Source organism: Procambarus clarkii, chromosome 56 (genome assembly GCF_040958095.1).
Source record: "Procambarus clarkii isolate CNS0578487 chromosome 56, FALCON_Pclarkii_2.0, whole genome shotgun sequence".
Taxonomy (NCBI): Eukaryota; Metazoa; Arthropoda; class Malacostraca; order Decapoda; family Cambaridae; genus Procambarus; species Procambarus clarkii.
The window spans coordinates 14753679-14774111 of NC_091205.1; the positions used below are offsets into that span (position 1 = coordinate 14753679).

At 45.6% G+C, this 20433-nt stretch overlaps 1 protein-coding gene across 2 annotated transcripts in view; it reads right to left on the reverse strand.

The window, feature by feature from the left end:
* Positions 1–8405, reverse strand: part of LOC123770698 (macrophage mannose receptor 1-like) — a 235825-nt gene extending 227420 nt beyond the window's left edge. The window contains exon 1 of one of the 2 annotated variants that reach the window (XM_069305735.1): positions 8176–8405. The gene's annotated coding sequence lies outside the window, so the exon portion shown is untranslated. The remainder of the gene's footprint in view (positions 1–8175) is intronic. The other variant, XM_045762801.2, reaches the window with a different exon arrangement.
* Between the last annotated feature and the right edge of the window lie 12028 nt (positions 8406–20433).

A 20433-nucleotide genomic window follows, 5' to 3' on the forward strand; every position in this document is an offset into this window, starting at 1 on the left:
TGCTATCGTGCGCCATTGGGCGACAGGACAGTAGGCTACCACCTTCCACTCACCGAGGTCCAAGATAGCAAGTCGACTGGAGGGAATATTGGCCCTTTATAGCCAAGACTTGGGCCACACCTGGGCTGAGAAAGAGGCTTGGGTCCGGGTCTTTAATGTTGAAACTTCACATCTTTTCAATCTCAAAATGAATGAATAAATTTGCCTGACTCTCAATTCACGCCACTATTTTGGAGTCTGAATGATATGGTACACCCAGTGAGATGGCCTGGGTGGGATAACCGTGATATCCTTGCTATCAAACAGACCAGATGGCTGCTCTTTTGTTTTTTTGGTGGGGGGGGGGGGGGGGGGGAGGGGGGAGGGGGAGAAACCACAGGAGCATGAGTGACCACCCTTCATCCCTCCCTACAATTATAGGATTAGCTAGTCGTGGTGTCTAACTTGGTCATTAAACGTTGACCACAAGACCTGATCTCTTGCGTCAAGGTCCAACTTAGCGCGCACACACACACACACACACACACACACACACACACACACACACACACACACACACACACACACACACACACACACACACACACACACTGAAGGTGTAAATGTTCCTTTGTTTAGGGACACTCACTGATGTCACAGTTTCATGCTAGACTCAACTAAACAACATAGTGTTACAACGCCATGCATCATGGAGGGGTAACACGCATGGTCTCACCCTGCAACATGGCGAGCAGGCTTTACCTTGCAATGTTTTTAAGCATCAGACATTTGAAAAGTCATGAGACCTGCACCGAGCAGGAAATTTCTCTGTGGTATATCTTCTCCTGATGCACGAACTGCACGCTCACACACACGCACACACACGAACTCTTACGCATTCGTGTGTGTGTGTGTGTGTGTGTGTGCAGACACACGAATGCACTCACACACACACAGGCGGCTGATATAGTGTGGAGTTATAAAGTAGGCGGCTACAGACCAGTATGAATGACAAGTATCTCTTGGAAACAATACACGAACAAGACCTCGAGGAAATTAAGTACAGTTTGTAAACAAACCACACGGCTTTTGGGAAGGGAAATCGGGCCTAACGAACCTACAGGAGTTCTATGATAAAGTAACGACAATATGGATAACATAAGGTTGGGCAGCTTCCATATTTCTTTACATGCAAAATGCCTTTGACATGGCACTCTAGTACAGTTTACTTCATTCTCGAATCACAATCCGGGATCCTGGGTTCGCTTGCCGAGTGGGGACAGAAATGGTTGGGCACGTTTCCATTTACCTAATGCTTATATCCCCCTAGCAGTAAATAGCACTGATGTGGGTAATGGAATACCTAACAGACAGGAGTCAGAGTGCCACAGTGGAGCCAGGTTGGAGGAGAGTAACAAGCCGAGTACCTCAGGGATCGGTGCTGGGACCTATATATCATTTCTCAATTATGTTAAATTTTTATCTACTTATGTCGAGTCTTATATTTGAATGTTCACAGACAATGCAAACTTAATGGAAAAAGAGAGAGTTGTGACATGAGGATTGTAAACGTCTCCAAGAGGACTTAAGACACGCTGCAGAGTTGGTTCAACAAATGGCTTCGGGATTTCAACACTTGCAAGTTTAAGGTGAAGGAAATGGCAACAGCTGACGACAGGAGACCAAACGAACGATGCCCAATAAAGGGAAACTACCGACCTGTCACTACTGGAGAGCAACACCTTGAAATGGACATTACACCAAATGCAGGCGATGAGTCACATTAACGTGGCTGAAGTATGTTGACCAGACCACACACTAGAAGGTGAAGGGACGACGACGTTTCGGACCTGGACCATTCTCAAGTCGATTGTAGGTTCGACATTACACCAAGTCTAATTCCAGACGCACATATAAATATAACAACTTCAACAACATATGCGGGCAAATCAAATCATCATTCGAAAAGCATAATAAGGAGGCATTTAGATCTCTCTACGCCACCTACATGAGACCAGTTTTATAGAGTATGCCGCCCCATCTTGGAGCCCCGCTCTTAAAAAGCACACAAGAAACCTGAAAAAGGTGTAGAAGTTTGCAACGAGACTCGACCCAGAGTTGCCAGGGAGAAGGTACGAAGAATGACAAAGAACACGACCTGGCGTCACCCCTGGAAACACAAACCGAAACTGTCTCTATTTTCTGCTTGTTACAACTTGTAATAAAGGTGTTACATCTTGGCTTAACGTGTTTATGACGTATTAGAACGTTGTTACAACTTGCTATATTGGTTGTTATAACTGGTTAGGAGGTATTAAAACTTGTTCGAACGTTGTACCAACGTCGTAGTTTCGGTGTGTGTTTGGGGGGGACTAGAGAAGAAAGAGGGAAGACATGACACAGATGTAAGAGGATTGACACAATGGGGAAAAAGAGGAAAGGTTCACAATGAATACCAATAAAACATGGGAACAAGACGGGGGAAGTTTGAGAAGTGGAAGAGACGTATATGGAGGAAAGTTTTCTTTTAGCGTAAGAATAATGAGAGAATGAAATGAACTGCAAAGCAGATTGCAAAAGCTGAGCCCTAGTTACAACATCGAAATGGATAACAGGGAAAAAAAAATAGGTCATCAGTCGTTACGTTGTACAACCGGCGGCTAGGAAGGCAGGGGGTCCAAGAGCTAAAACTCGATCTTGCAGACACAAAAAGACTAGTACAAATAGCTGACAAAAACAAACTCATAGAGCCCAATAGGCTCAAGGAACCAGTTGATAGACAGCTTAAAGGCGGGACCAGAGAGCCAGAGCTCATCCCCCTCAAGCACAAAAAAGAGAGAGAGAGAGAGAGAGAGAGAGAGAGAGAGAGAGAGAGAGAGAGAGAGAGAGAGAGAGAGAGAGAGAGAGAGAGAGAGAGAGAGAGAGAGAGAGAGAGAGAGAGAGAGAGAGAGAGAGAGGAGAGAGAGAGAGAGAGAGAGAGAGAGAGAGAGAGAGAGAGAGAGAGAGAGAGAGAGAGAGAGAGAGAGAGAGAGAGAGAGAGAGAGAGAGAGAGAGAGAGAGAGAGAGAGAGAGAGAGAGAGAGAGAGAGAGAGAGAGAGAGAGAGAGAGAGAGAGAGAGAGAGAGAGAGAGAGAGAGAGAGAGAGAGAGAGAGAGGAGAGAGAGAGAGAGAGAGAGAGAGAGAGAGAGAGAGAGAGAGAGAGAGAGAGAGAGAGAGAGAGAGAGAGAGAGAGAGAGAGAGAGAGAGAGAGAGAGAGAGAGAGAGAGAGAGAGAGAGAGAGAGAGAGAGAGAGAGAGAGAGAGAGAGAGAGAGAGAGAGAGAGAGAGAGAGAGAGAGAGAGAGAGAGAGAGAGAGAGAGAGAGAGAGAGAGAGAGAGAGAGAGAGAGAGAGAGAGAGAGAGAGAGAGAGAGAGAGAGAGAGAGAGAGAGAGAGAGAGAGAGAGAGAGAGAGAGAGAGAGAGAGAGAGAGAGAGAGAGAGAGAGAGAGAGAGAGAGAGAGAGAGAGAGAGAGAGAGAGAGAGAGAGAGAGAGAGAGAGAGAGAGAGAGAGAGAGAGAGAGAGAGAGAGAGAGAGAGAGAGAGAGAGAGAGAGAGAGAGAGAGAGAGAGAGAGAGAGAGAGAGAGAGAGAGAGAGAGAGAGAGAGAGAGAGAGAGAGAGAGAGAGAGACAGACACACACACACTAATAATCTAGCACAAGGTTCTTTCATTGCAATTCTTTCCAGAGGTAATAACGCGGAGGCAGCCGCCAGTTCCCGGGAGCCCCCGTGACTTACACACTCACTGTGATCTGAATATCAAACCTAAATATTACCCGCAACGAACACAGTAAAAGAGACCCAATTTGTATTGCTTCTTAGCAATAACTATCTGAAGGAGATCAAATGTGTTGACGTGACTATGACGAGAATATAATAAAACTCCATAAGTAACTTTAATGAATGAGACAAATTGGGAATAAGAACTATCTGATTATATAGGAATGCAAATGAGAACAAACCGCAACAGAGATTATATAGACCAATTGTGGGGACAACAACTTTTATATGGTAACCGCACTCGAAGCCGGTCAATACCAGCTGTAATTAATCACAAATTTTAACGGAAAGAAAAAGAATCGAGTTTTGAAAGTATCGCATTATCAGTGACAAGGAAAATTCCAATGAAAAAGAAGAAAATTAACATTCTAGCGGGGAAAAACTAAATTACCCCGACACTAATAACAGATTGGTGGAATGTAAGAAAAATGAAGTTTTGCCCATTAATACCCCGAGAGTTTATCGGGCCGGCCACAGAGATGTGTGAAATTTTTACTGCCGTCGTAAATTGACCTGAGCGCGTTTGGCGCAAATAATCCCAACTCATTATGCATAATCTAATTTATGAAACCCTGTCCAGTGTGCCGGTGCAATAGTTCAGGGGATATTGCTGGTTTTAAACACCATTCTGTACACCACAGTGCGTGGTGACGCAACGTGTCCTCTTAAAAAGAACGTCGCTTTTGGCCGTTTGCCCGTATGGCCGAATTTGGACGTAATTTGAAAATGAAGGTGACATGCGGCTTTTGTAAATATCCAGTTATCCTCCGAAAAATACTTTTGTAATGTTTTAAAAGACCTTACATTTACATGGTCCTACTCTAATGCAGAGGACTTCAAACTTATGCTGTCGTATATTGTACACATTTCCTGGGGGGCCAAGGAAAATAATTAGTTTTACACATGAGTAACGAAGCTACGGGAGTTATCAGGAAGTGATCATGACTAAGAAAGAAATGTGATGATGGATACTTTAATACGATCATGTCTGATGTGTTCCAATTGAGTGATACATGTTGATGTATACAACAGCCAAATTAGTTCTTCAAAATATTAATATTCATAATATACATGTTCCTGAGAGACGGTGAAAAAGGGTATTATCAGGGGAAAGCGCCAAGCCATTACGACTATATAGCACTGGGAAGGGGTCAGGATAAGGATTCGGGATGGGACGGGGGGGAAGGAATGGTGCCCAACCACTTGGACGGTCAGGGATTGAACGCCGACCTGGAAGAAGCGAAACCGTCACTCTACCGTCCAGTCCAAGTGAAAAAGAAAAAATCTTTCAAGACCTCTACGGGTAGGTGGTCACTCAATGTAACAGAATCTAAAGTCACTCAATTGGTGCCAGCGTACCTCAGGGCAATGTACTTGGCCCTATATTGTTGATCCAGGCACTCTGATCAACTCTACTACACTACATTCCTCAAGCTCATACCTTACGCTCATGACTCTACTGTATTGTTGATCCAGGCACTCTGATCAACTCTACTACACTACATTCCTCAAGCTCATACCTAATGCTCATGACTCTACTGCAACCTTTTCGTGAAGAAACAAATGACAATGGTTAAGAGCCAATAATGACATGTTGCAGCAAATATCTACCCCTGGGTAGGTTATCTTGAGGTTATCTTGAGATGATTTCGGGGCTTTAGTGTCCCCGCGGCCCGGTCCTCGACCAGGCCTCCACCCCCAGGAAGCAGCCCGTGACAGCTGACTAACACCCAGGTACCTATTTTACTGCTAGGTAACAGGGGCATAGGGTGAAAGAAACTCTGCCCATTGTTTCTCGCCGGCGCCTGGGATCGAACCCAGGACCACAGAATCACAAGTCCAGCGTGCTGTCCGCTCGGCCGACCGGCTCGTTGGGTAAGCAACAGCAGATATACACGGCTGAAGAAAACGTGGTGGTGGTAATGATAATTAGACGGCATAATATTGCAACGGGGACTAGCATATAGATGTGACAACACGGTAAGTGTTCAGTGATGAAGTTGTCATCATGGAGATGAAGTTCGAGTCCTTAAAGTAAACAAATAGCCACATGATTAACCAAGCAAGGCAACTATCATTCCTTCTCGACAGCAGTGGATATGAAACCTTAAACGAAGTAAAAATTTGCTTCCACCTGAAGTATGCAGAGCTTCCCTACATAATTACTCCCCACACTACCACTGTTTATCCAGTTTCTGGATAAGGTAGAGAACAGAGAAGACTCAATCGTTTCTAGTTTTGACCCATTTGAGCTCAATTGGCATTACTGTGTGTTTAAGGCCCTTTATAAAGGGGTTTTCTTATTGCCTAATATCGTGGATCCCCAAAAGTTGGGAACCACAATACATGGCGTTCAGCAATCAACAGTTTCATGCCTCAGGAGCCAACCCCTGCAAGACCCACCCCCTCCAAGACCCACCCCCTGCAAGATCCACCCCCTCCAAGACCCACCCCCTGCAAGACCCACCCCCTCCAAGACCCACCCCCTGCAAGATCCACCCCCTCCAAGACCCACCCCCTGCAAGAGTCATACGTTTTCAATAAGACATGCCAAGTTACACATATTTACGTCGAATTAAAAATGATCCATGAAGCTAATATATAAATACTCGATACACTTAAGGCTTCTTTATCCAATATTCCAGCCGGTCAACTCATCATGGTATAATAAAACCAATAAAGCAGATGAATGTTATACAACTTAATATGCATCTAATTACGGATTGCGGTAAATAGATTTACAGACCATCTAATTACGGACTGCGGTAAAAAGATTTACAGACTGCATCTAATTACGGTTTGCGGTAAAAAGATTTAGACTAACTACGGTTTGGAGTAAATAGATTTAAAGACTACGTCTAATTACGGTTTGCGGTAAAAAGATTTACAGATCGCACAACACAAACGTTTACGAGTCGCCCTGCCTCCCAAACAAGCTCTTGGGTCATAGAAGCTCACACGCGATTGTTAAATGGAGAGAGAGAGAGAGAGAGAGAGAGAGAGAGAGAGAGAGAGAGAGAGAGAGAGAGAGAGAGAGAGAAAGAGAGAGAGAGAGAGAGAGAAAGAGAGAGAGAGAAAGAGAGAGAGAGAGAGAGAGGGGCTGGTCGACGTATCCTACGACGTGCAAGAAGTAACAGCTCCGAGCGAACTATGTCAGGTGCAGAGTGGCGGAAGAAATGCCAGTAAATATTCCTCTCACGAAGAGGGTGACGGAGGAGAAGGGATACGAACCGGGCCAGGAGTGTGGTCTATGAACGTGCATCCAGGTGGCGCGGCGATTACTTTTGGGGGGTCGTCGCACGGCGATTAATTTTCGGGGGTCGTCGCATCACTCGCTAGAATTTCGAGAAAAAACGGAAACATAACTGCCAAAATGTGTATAGTTACTTTAGCTTGCCCACTGGAATCCGTGGGCAAGTGTTTTCGGTGGGCAAGTGTCGCCGGTGGGCAAGTGCCAGTGGGCAAGTGTCGGTGGGCAAGTGCCAGTGGGCAAGTGTCGGTGGGCCAGTGCCGGTGGGCAAGTGTCGACGGGCAAGTGCCAGTGGGCAATTGTCGATGGGCAAGTGCCGGTGGGCAATTGTCGATGGGCAAGTGCCAGTGGGCAATTGTCGATGGGCAAGTGCCAGTGGGCAATTGTCGATGGGCAAGTGCCAGTGGGCAATTGTCGATGGGCAAGTGCCAGTGGGCAATTGTCGACGGGCAAGTGCCAGTGGGCAATTGTCGACGGGCAAGTGCCGGTGGGCAATTGTCGATGGGCAATTGTCGATGGGCAAGTGCCAGTGGGCAATTGTCGATGGGCAAGTGCCAGTGGGCAAGTGTCGGTGGGGCAAGTGCCAGTGGGCAAGTGTCGGTGGGGCAAGTGTCGGTGGGCAATTGTCGACGGGCAAGTGCCGGTGGGCAATTGTCGACGGGCAAGTGCCGGTGGGCAATTGTCGATGGGCAAGTGCCAGTGGGCAAGTGTCGGTGGGGCAAGTGTCGGTGGGGCAAGTGCCAGTGGTATGGGCAAGCACAGGTTCATATATCTATGAACCTGTGAAGAATTAAAATTAAACCTTTACAAAACGAAAGATCGAGATGAACGATTTTTGTCCCAGGATGTCAACTTGTACGTCGATGTCAACCACCACATGTCACTTATGCAACATTGTTTAATTTATTTGCAATATCAATGCCATTTAGAATACTGCACACCTCGATATTGGAAACTAAAGGTCACGAAAGAGTCAAGAACCTTCATGTCTAAATAAACTAAAAAAAAAACAATTCTGCAACTATTATGAGCTTAATTAAAATTTTCAACAGCAAACCTATTTAAAATTTTAAACAGCAAACCTATTTAAAATTTTCAACGGCAAACCTATTTAAAATTTCGATTATCTTACCTCTGTCTGCTGCTGGCCACGCTAAGTACCTTGGTGATGCAGTTATATCCAGCAAAGAAAAATTACCCGTGTGTAAACGCACTTCGTAAATAAGTTCACTATTTCCTATTTTACCGGTATAGATATCACTCACACGTACCGACGCTCACAAGCGTAAACAGAGTTACTCTCGATGTTACTCTCACAAGTGCTTGTGAGCAACTGACTGTCCGTATCTGCTTCAGTTTCATTCGGAACACAGCCGAACTTCGAGGCAAATTACTCGTTGGCTGAGAAGCAATTGGCTGTTTCTTGACCAGCGCGTCATCAAAATAAAGGGGTTGCCTGATTTATAATATGTAAGTCAAAAGCTGACATTAAAATATGTCACTATTTAATTAAAGTCCACTTGACCGTGTTGGAAGATATTGCTCTAGATATACGGACTTCATTTTAAGTCTGAATTGTAAATACTTAATAAATCAACGCAAACTTACACACATCTGCAACTCAACCTTATCAACACAGGCCAAATGCCTTTATTGATAAACATTAAACAGGAATTTTCCCAAATATAAATATATATTAGCATATTGTGCATATTTAGGCACTGGTTAGGTTAGGTGTTTAGGTTCTGTTGATGATTATTTGTATTTGTAGTACGTGGGTGAAGCATTTACAGCGTTGTGGTTCGAATAAAAGTCGTAGCTCGACCTTGCCGGAGGGCCTCATCCGGTACCCGTCTGCTAAGCGGAGGAGATTTTGCTCATGCCATCTAGAGTAGGGCAAACGCTGTAGCCACTCCGTCTAGAGCAGCTAGGGGTAGATCCGAGGCTTCTGGTTTCTGCGATGCTTGCCAGAAACCAGGGACCCTGGGCCACATATCCCAAGCATGCCACAAGACACACGAGGCTCGGGTGAAACGTCATGACGATGTCACCCGGTTCGTAGCCGGCCACCGGCGGCAAAGAGGTTTCGAGGTGGAACGTTCGTATACCGGATGGAGGGACCTTCTGCAAGTCTGACATCATAGCTAGCAAACGTGACGAGGCCTTCATATTAGACACCCAGGTCTCTGCTCATAACTTCCCACTCTCCCGTCCACATCAGAGCAAGTGCGACAAGTACGGCACCCTAGAGATCCTTCAATATTGATCCTTCAATCCGATATATTCCCGGATTGAAGGATCAATCCGGGAAGCACACAGCATCCGCCTCTTCTATAATCCTTAATTGGAGAGGTGGATGGTGCAAGGAGAGTGTGCGTGGTCTACAGGATATGGGACTCACCAAGAGCGACCTTAAGATTTGCTCTGTAAAGGCCCTGACCTGGACATATTCCATCTACAGAATATGGTCCAAGACCACATCTAGGGGCAGACCACCTTAGTCCCAGGATCACCGTGCACTGGGTGCATAAGGGTCAATATAATCTTGTTAAGATGAACCGCAGTCAGGATAGCTGGCAGCCAACTATCTAAGCAGAGTCGTCATCTGGAGTACCACTTCTCCGAATGGTTTCTCACAAGAGGGTGGATGACCTGGCCGGAGCCCACGAGTGGGTAAGGTGACCAGAGGGACCGCCCATGCGCATACATGACTACCCTCTCGCTACGGGGCCTTGCTAGGAGCAAATGCTTTGAATTGTTTTCCATGTATGCTGCTGTCAAATCAAGTTTTCCATGTATGCTGCTGTCAAATCAAGTTTTCCATGTATGCTGCTGTCAAGTCAAGTTTTCCATGTATGCTGCTTGTTGTTTTGCCTTCAGCATTAGTTCTTTTTTTAATGATATACTGTGCACCTCTCCCTGTGTGTGCTGTGTCCCATATAAGAAAAACGAAATAAAAAAGAATTTTTCATTTTTACATGTTATTATTATCATCTTAACTCTTGTGGGTTGATATGACCATCTACCATTTTTTAGATATTTTGATATGACCATTGACCATTTTTTAGATATTTTAGTTTGTGTTTGATAGGGAATTAGGTATGCTTAGGGGTGCCTTCTCGCCATGCCCTGTGGCTGGGGGATTGGTGCCCTGAAGCTACATATAAACCCTATACCCCCCCTAAGTGGCTAGGGAAGTTAAGGGACAAACATTAACCATAACATATAAATATATATACAGGCTCCCTGTCCTCGACAACATAAATTAGCATTATCAACATGACAATTAACCTCATACCTATCAGCAACTAACCACATAACCAGCATCTACAACACCACAAAACAACCACAACACCAACACTCACCAAACCATACAACAACCAACCCCAAGTTCAACGTGAATTCTTCAGTGAAACAAGTTGTGTTATATCAAGGAATGGATCAAGGCTCCACCTTAATATAAGTTTAGGCTCCTAAGTTGAGGCAACTTGTTGCCAAGTTCCAAACTTTGTTTATGAAATGACCGCCGCTGCTTCGCTCTCGTTAACATATTAAAACTTTTCTCTTTTGCATCTGACGAAGCGTGTGGTTGTGTTATCTTTGTGTTGCTCTGGTTGTTTTGCTTAAGAAAAATACCATCTATGTTGTTAGTGTAATATTAACACCAGCAGTTGTGGTATTACCAGAGTAACACTACCAGCAGTTGTGGTATTACTAGGAGTAACACTACCAGCAGTTGTGGTATTACCAGGAGTAACACTACCAGCAGTTGTGGTATTACCAGGAGTAACACTACCAACAGTTGTGGTATTACCAGGAGTAACACTACCAGCAGTTGTGGTATTACCAGGAGTAACACTACCAGCAGTTGTGGTATTACCAGGAGTAACACTACCAGCAGTTGTGGTATTACCAGGGTAACACTGCCAGCAGTTGTGGTATTACCAGAGTAACACTACCAGGAGTTGTGGTATTACCAGGGTAACACTACCAGCAGTTGTGGTATTTCCAGGGTAACACTACCAGCAGTTGTGGTATTACCAGAGTAACACTACCAGCAGTTGTGGTATTACCAGAGTAACACTACCAGCAGTTGTGGTATTACCAGGAGTAACACTACCAGCAGTTGTGGTATTACCAGAGTAACACTACCAGCAGTTGTGGTATTACCAGAGTAACACTACCAGCAGTTGTGGTATTACCAGAGTAACACTACCAGCAGTTGTGGTATTACCAGGGTAACACTGCCAGCAGTTGTGGTATTACCAGGGTAACACTGCCAGCAGTTGTGGTATTACCAGGGTAACACTGCCAGCAGTTGTGGTATTACCAGGAGTAACACTACCAGCAGTTGTGGTATTACCAGGGTAACACTGCCAGCTGTTGTGGTATTACCAGGGTAACACTGCCAGCAGTTGTGGTATTACCAGGGTAACACTGCCAGCAGTTGTGGTATTACCAGGGTAACACTACCAGCAGTTGTGGTATTACCTGGAGTAACACTACCAGCAGTTGTGGTATTACCAGTAGTAACACTGCCAGCAGTTGTGGTATTACCAGGAGTAACACTACCAGCAGTTGTGGTATTACCAGGAGTAACACTACCAGCAGTTGTGGTATTACCAGGGTAACACTACCAGCAGTTGTGGTATTACCAGGAGTAACACTACCAGCAGTTGTGGTATTACCAGGGTAACACTGCCAGCAGTTGTGGTATTACCAGGATTAACACTGCCAGCAGTTGTGGTATTACCAGGATTAACACTACCAGCAGTTGTGGTATTACCAGGAGTAACACTGCCAGCAGTTGTGGTATTACCAGGAGTAACACTGCCAGCAGTTGTGGTATTACCAGGGTAACACTGCCAGCAGTTGTGGTATTACCAGGGTAACACTGCCAGCAGTTGTGGTATTACCAGGGTAACACTGCCAGCAGTTGTGGTATTACCAGGAGTAACACTACCAGCAGTTGTGGTATTACCAGGGTAACACTACCAGCAGTTGTGGTATTACCAGGGTAACACTGCCAGCAGTTGTGGTATTACCAGGGTAACACTGCCAGCAGTTGTGGTATTACCAGGGTAACACTGCCAGCAGTTGTGGTATTACCAGGAGTAACACTACCAGCAGTTGTGGTATTACCAGGAGTAACACTACCAGCAGTTGTGGTATTACCAGGAGTAACACTACCAGCAGTTGTGGTATTACCAGGAGTAACACTACCAGCAGTTGTGGTATTACCAGGAGTAACACTACCAGCAGTTGTGGTATTACCAGTAGTAATCCGCCAGTAAAGAATAAGTAGTAAAGTAAGTAGTAAAGAAAGAAAGTTTTTTTTGTGAAACAGACATCTACTCCCCTCCATTAAGTCAACAGGCTGTCGTCGCGTTTGGATGTGTGACCAACGGACCCAACTGTTAGTGTGCTCCACCCTCACGAAGGAAGAGGACTTCGAGGCATGGTCGACGTTCTTGAAAGTTATGGAAGATAACAGCTTTGAGATTTAGAGGTCGGCGTGGAGGTAACGCGCTGATTTTCCTGATAGCGGTACAAATTGCAGGAAAGTAGACGATTTATAAGTGGGAAGATCAATCGGAGAAGAGACGTCCGTAGCATGGTCGTAGTATCTCTCTCTCTATATATATATATATTTAACTGTACTTGTGTACAATGCACACCTATAATTATACATGTAAAATATTGTATATAAGGTGATTAGAGATATATCACAATATATCCATGATGAAGTTTTATACCATCTTATTTTCTTGTCCTTTGTCAGATCTCAGCACGAGGTGTGTCGCACCTGACAACAGGTCCGGCTGAGGCTGACACCTGTTCAGATTCATGTACCCCGTTGTAGTACAACGAAGCATTAGGATAATCATTCAGAATAAACCTAAATTAAATGTGTTGGGTTGTCAACAGTTCGATCCCAACACATATGGTATTAAAGTAAAGAAAGAAGCTAGTAAAGAAAGAAGTAGTAAAGAATAACACGATACTATATATCGTAACACTTGCTGTTTTCGCCAGGGCCCGAACCTGGGACCTTCTGCGTGTCAAGCAGACGTGATAACCACTACGAGAGCCATGGTGGTTGCCATATGTGTTGGGATCGAATGTTGGGATCCAGATTAAACCTCACATCTGCCTCTAGCAAGATCACAAAACGTACCTTTGTACCACAACACGTATCTCTGTACCACAACACGTACCTCTGTACATCACGTACCTCTGTACAACACGTACCTCTGTACCTCTGTACCTCTGTACCTCTGTACAACACGTACCTCTGTAGCATAACGCTTCCCTTCATACAGTTCACCAGCAGGAGGGGCGATCCTCTCCCACATTCACAGCCTCTCCCATCTGTATTTCCTCTCCATTCGCGTCCTTCCCATTCTCTTCCATTCCTCTCCTTTACATTTTCTCTCCTCTCAATTTCTTCTCATCTACCTTCTGCTGCTTCCTTAACTTCCTTCAATTCTTTCACTTTCTTTGCTTTTCCTACCCCCGATTAATCCTCGTTTTCTTTATCCAGTGCCCTTTTTTATTTCACATTTTCTTTTTTCTCGCGTTCTACCCTGCTATATATTATATAACAGGGTTATCTGGCTGCTATATGCTATATATATTATATAGCAGGAAGCAGATGCATCTATAGATACGTTATTAAGGATTCAGAGAACTTTCAGAGCAATAATAACCCTGTAATGTTATTATTGAAGAGTCACCTGGAACCCAGACCCGCACAGTGCGGGTCCAGAGCGGTGTAGATCACTATCAAGAGCGGAAGGGCAATGAGGATTTCATTTTTTAAGGATTGTGAGGAAGGCGAGCGTGAGGGACAACAATGTGAGTGATTGTGAATGAGGAGAGTGAAGACTGCAAGGGAGGATTGTGTGGAGGAGGGAGATGCAAATGAGACGTTGCCAGTTGTAATGTTTACAACTCCCTGGACCACTTGTCCGGAGGCTCTGTCGACACCAGGGAGCCCTGTGTTCGGCTGCTGGCACACACACAAACACACACACACACACACACACACACACACACACACACACACACACACACACACACACACACACACACACACACACACACACACACACACACACACACAAGATTCAAGAATTCAAGATTCTGAAGGGAATTGATAGGGTAGATAAAGACAGTCTATTTAACACAAGGGGCACACGCACAAGGGGACACAGGTGGAAACTGAGTGCCCAAATGAGCCACAGAGATATTAGAAAGAACTTTTTTAGTGTCAGAGTGGTTGACAAATGGAATGCATTAGGCAGTGATGTGGTGGAAGCTGACTCCATACACAGTTTCAAGTGTAGATATGATAGAGCCCAATAGGCTCAGGAATCTGTACACCTGTTGATTGACGGTTGAGAGGCGGGACCAAAGAGCCAGAGCTCAACCCCCGCAAACACAACTAGGTGAGTACAACTAGGTGAGTACACAGTTTAGGCGGGATCCAAGAGTCAATGCTCGATCCTGCAGACACAACTAGGTGAATACACCCACGGGCAGGGGTCTGGTAGCTGAGTGGACAGTGCGCGGGACTCGTAATTCTGTGGACCGTGGTTCGATTCCCGGCGCCGGCAAGAAACAAAATGGGTAGTTTCATTCACCCTGATCCCACTATTCACCTATCAGTAAATATGTACCTGGGAGTTAGACAGCTGTTACGGGCTGCTTCCTGGGGGGGGGGAATAGTAATTAGTTAGTAGTAGTTAGTAACAGTTGATTGATTGACAGTTGAATGGCGGGTCGAAAGGGCAGAGCTAAACCCCCACAAGCACAACTAGGTGAATCCGTGTTAGGGGAACCTTCCGGCTGAGTGGACAGTGCTCCGGGGTCGTAGTCCTAAGGGACCGAATTCGATTCCCGGACGAGGCAGAAACAAATGGGCAGAGTTTCTTTCACCCAGGTGCCACTATTCACCTATCAGTAAATAGGTACCTGGGAGTTAGACAACTGCTACGGGCTGCTTCCTTCGGATGTGTATGTTAAAGAGAAATATATTGTGACGAGAAAAATAGATGGTATTGCAGCTTCTCTAGGCAGATGGAATGCCAGTCACACAAAAGCAAAAAAAAGTAATAAAAAAAAAAAAAGTTAAAATGCAAGTTGTCTTCACAGTGAGGTGGTAGGCATCCATCAGTCTCGGAACACTATGGAGTTGCGCCCTGACAGGGCGCAAAGCCTGGGTAGATAGATATGGAAGAGAAGCTGTAACCCATGCAGCAGGTCCCCCCTCTCCACGTTGCTGAAATTATCCAATAGAAAGACAAATGCCAATACACATGGTTCCAGCAACGTCGCAGGAGCTGCCAGAACGAGGTCGACGTCAACAACGAACTGCCTTAGGGGCTCCAACTCCAGATTTTTCCTCGAGGTTGACTCCTGAAGCCTTTCCCAAAAAAGGGGTATGGCCGCAAGGCAGCGGAGGTTTACAATCAGGGTTTTCCTTCCCCAACAGTGAGGTAAACTGTAGGATAAAGCAGGGGAAAAAACATTTAAAAATACTTTACTTTGATAGAAAAATGAAACTAAACAAATTACAAAACAAAATATTCCGGCTTGGCTCTAATACAAAGTGTGTAAAACAAACAAGATGATCAAATTTACGTTACGTTAATGTGCAAATAAAATATGGCGCGGGAATACTGCGAGACAAACTGAATAGCTCTGTTACCACACCGGGGTATGTTACCACACCGGGGTATGTCAACACATCTACTCAGCAGAGCACTCAAGAACAGCCTGAATCTTAGTGGATTGAATGATAGATGAAGATTAAGCCACCCAAAAGGTGGCACGGGCATGAATAGCCCGTAAGTGGTGGCCCTTTTCAGCCATTACCAGTATCAATAGATGATACTGGAGATCTGTGGAGGTGGGACTGAACCCTGCATGACGGGAGATGTCTCCCGTGATCTTGGTGGGCTAGGTAGCCCTATTTATACACGGCGACGGCCGTCCAAATAACGCTGGTTTCTTCTTTAACTATTAACCGGCTCTCTTAAACTGCTTGTTTCGGATGGCGTGAGTTCCCAGCGACCCAGGTGCGAGGTGGGGTGACGGGCAGTAGGGTAGGTAGACTGGTGGTATTGTCTAGACGTCTGGGGCCAGATTCACGAAAGCACTTACGCAAGCACTTAAGAACGTGTACATCTTTCCTCAATCTTTGAAGGCTTTGGTTACATTTATTAAACAGTTTACAAGCATGAAAACTTCCCATTCAACTGTTGTTATTGTTATAAACAGCCTCCTGGTGCTTCGGAGCTCATTAACTGTTTAATAATTGGAAACAAAGCCGCGAAAGATTGAGAAAAGATGTACAGGTTCGTAAGTGTTTGCGTAAGTGCTTTCGTGAATCTGGCCCCTGGAAAGTAGTTGTTGTTGTTGTGGCTGGAGTTCTTGATTAGATAGACGTGATATGATAGAATATGGTGATGATGGAGCAAGCCGAATCTCTTCCTTTAAATTTTACCGTGACAATATGTTGTAGACATAATAGAGGAAAAATAGATTGGTTAGAAAGGCGGGGAAGAAGAGCTAACAGCTCTATTCTGCAGACACAAATAGTAAACACACACGTACGTGTACATGCACCTCTACTCATAAAGACGTACATGAGCGCATTCACACGTATGCACATTCATACATGTGCATGATCATCAGCATCTGCAACCAACTCCATGTTGCTAGCTCTCTTCTCCTTCCTACCTCCTCCTCCTCCCTCCTCATCTTCATTCTTCTCCCTCCTCTCCTTCCCACTCTCTATTCTTGCTACTCCTAAATTCCCTTTCCTTTCGTCGTCTTCTTAACCTCAATCTCTGATGCTCCACCGCTCCTCTCATCCTGCTTTCATTTTTATAACAGAAGAATGATGGGATTAGCATACCAACACCTCCACTCACCAGCGCCTGATTTCCGCAATTCTCGCCGGAAAACGTCCCTAAATTCGATTACAGAACAACAAAACTCTTCGAACACACTCGTGCCCAGAGACCTACCTATATGGTCTCTGGTAGTCAACCAGGTATCTAAAGGTCAAGTCACAGTGCTTACCAGTGCTGGGCTTCACGACCTATCCCAAGTCACAGTGCCTGCCAGTGCTGGGCTTCACGACCTATCCCAAGTCACAGTGCTTACCAGTGCTGGGCTTCACGACCTATCCCAAGTCACAGTGCCTGCCAGTGCTGGGCTTCACGACCTATCCCAAGTCACAGTGCCTGCCAGTGCTGGGCTTCACGACCTATCCCAAGTCACAGTGCCTGCCAGTGCTGGGCTTCACGACCTATCCCAAGTCACAGTGCCTGCCAGTGCTGGGCTTCACGACCTATCCCAAGTCACAGTGCCTGCCAGTGCTGGGCTTCACGACCTATCCCAAGTCACAGTGCCTGCCAGTGCTGGGCTTCACGACCTATCCCAAGTCACAGTGCCTGCTAGTGCTGGGCTTCACGACCTATCCCAAGTCACAGTGCCTGCCAGTGCTGGGCTTCACGACCTATCCCAAGTCACAGTGCCTGCCAGTGCGGACCTTTTCACGACCTTTCCCTGGAGGCACACAACTAACTATTCCCGCAGGAGGGCGAGCCCGGGACGTCTTCAAATTATGCAAATGCCAATTGTGCACATTTTCTCATGCCTTAATGCCGCGTCGCTGGAGGCCGATGGCGCTGGTGTGCCCTCATTACTGCACTTAAATATATTACTGGTGGTTCACACGGGCGATGGCTGGCTCCAGCAGGCACCCAGCCAGTAACGCGCGCCGCTCGGATCATTTTATTCTAAGTAAAGGCGTTTATGCGCTGCTGGAAAGCGTGATTTTTCGCTGACAAAACTTAACTGTCGGGAAAATTAGGAACGGTATCTTATTCCTCCAGCCGGGCCTTCTGGACCTCCAGCCAGCTCTTCTGAAAACCGGCCGGCACTTATGGAACATCAGCCGACTCTCCTTGGACCCATAGCCGGCTTTCGTGAACATCCAGCCGGCTCTCATCCCCCCCCCCTCCAACCAGCTGCTCTGGAAAACAAGCCAACACTCCTGGACTCCCAGCTGGCTCAACTAGGACCCCCAGCCTACTCTCCTGGATCACAAGCCGGTTATACTGAACTCCCAGTCGGCTCTCATGGATCCCCAGTCAGTGCTACGGAGTCCACAGCCGGCTCGTATGGATCCCACAGCCGACTCTCCTAGACCTCAGCCTCTCTGTCTGTCTCTCTCTCTCTCTCTCTCTCTCTCTCTCTCTCTCTCTCTCTCTCTCTCTCTCTCTCTCTCTCTCTCTCTCTCTCTCTCTCTCTCTCTCTCTCTCTCTCTCTCTCTCTCTCTCTCTCTCTTCCCCCCCAAACCAGACAGCAACGTACGGACACTTTCGTTCAGCTCTTGATCTCAGGTGCCAGTGCCTGTCACCTGAGGCATGCGTCTCATTAAGACTTGGATCACCTGTCACTACGCGAAGACTGGTTGTCATGGCAACACATGGCGGCCATGCTAGAGGTATGGCGCATTAATCTCAGCCCAGCTGCTGCCTGTGTCCGGCCCCTTTCAATGAGCGAGTCTCCTCCCTCTAAGGCTCAGGAGTTCCGACCACTTCACCCTGTATGGGTAAGGAAGAAATGTGCATGTTTCATGTTTATCACTGTGGCTATACATATATATATGAACACGTTGTACTGAACGGGGTGAGAATAGCTTGAGTTATCTCATCTCTTTGTGTGTGTGTGTGTTTATATCTCAATAAACGTATTTATAAATTCAATTTAATTTTAATGCCCATCTTCGTAGGTCCTTGATGATCTGGGGTACCGAGGTTGCAAAATATTAACATATCTGTGCTGTTGTGCATCTCATCAGCAAGGTATTTAACTCCAGTCACCTCTCTTAAGTGTTCTGTCAATTTACTTTCCTCTCTGTTAACTGTCCTATCCATTAAATGTACTCTTCATTAACTCTTCCTCTACATTAACTGTTCTGTCCATTAACTACTCTCTCCGTAGACTGTGTGTCTGAAATATTCCCAGCGGTGAGCGAGGCTTCTGTCTCCGGCCGCTGACGGAAATACAGGAGTCGATTTTTTGGGGGCACCGTTTTTCTCCGCTTTAGTTTGTAATAAACACATGAATATGATATACGAGCATAATATAGAAGGTGAAAAAAAGAGACAAAGATGTAGTCACATTTACCCTTCAATCAATGCATCACTGCACAATGTTTATATGATAAAGAATGTGCCGCTCCGACTGCTTATTGAGAAGACAGAGCAACATTGCAGAATTGACGTTCCTAGATTGAATATTGCTCTATCTAAGCTTAATAGAGGGGAGGGGGAATACTTAATAAATTAATACTAAATACTTAATATCAGTTAATAGAGGGGAGGGGGACCCTCCCCTCTATTAACTGTTTTATTCATTAACTGTTTCCTGCCTTAACTCTATTACCTGTCCTCTTCGTTAACTGTTCTCTCGATTAACTTTTATCTCCATAAACTTCTCTCTATCTACAATATGAAGCTCCTGATAAAAATAGGGGCCTACTGCCACAGGTAGGGATCTGTAGACACAGGTAGAGAAATAAAAACGCAGGTAGAGACTTCAAGACACAGGTAGAGACCTTTAGACACAGGTAAAGACTTAAGACACAGATAAGGACCTTCTGACACAGACATATAAGGAACTTCTAACATAGGTGGGGGGGAGGGGGCGTGATTCAGTAAGTTACCTGCTAAGACAGGTAGGAACTTCTAACATAGGTGGGGGGGAGGGGGCGTGATTCAGGAAGTTACCTACTAAGACAGGTAGGAACTTCTAACATAGGTGGGGGGGGAGGGGGCGTGATTCAGGAAGTTACCTACTAAGACAGGTAGTCATTTCTGGACTCAGGTGTTGTCTTATTGCTTTGTGCTTCATGAGAAATACAGTACTGACAAGTAACGAGTTCAATACGTTTACAAATAGCTTAGATAGAGCAATATTCAATCTAGGAACGTCAATTCTGCAATGTTGCTCTGTCTTCTCAATAATCAGTCGGAGCGGCACATTCTTTATCATATAAACATTGTGCAGTGATGCATTGATTGAAGGGTAAATGTGACTACATCTTTGTCTCTTTTTTTTCACTTTCTATATTATGCTCGTATATCATATTCATGTGTTTATTACAAACTAAAGCGAAGAAAAACGGTGCCCGAAAAAAATCGACTCCTGCAGTTCCGTCAGCGGCAGGAGACAGAAGCCTCGCTCACCGCTGGGAATATTTCAGAGCAGAGTGTCTGAATTGACAGTTGAAGAGTGTTTTATTCAGCCGTCTAGTCCCCGGCGGCGCCTTCAGCCTCAACTCCGGCGCGCAAACATCCAGTCTGGC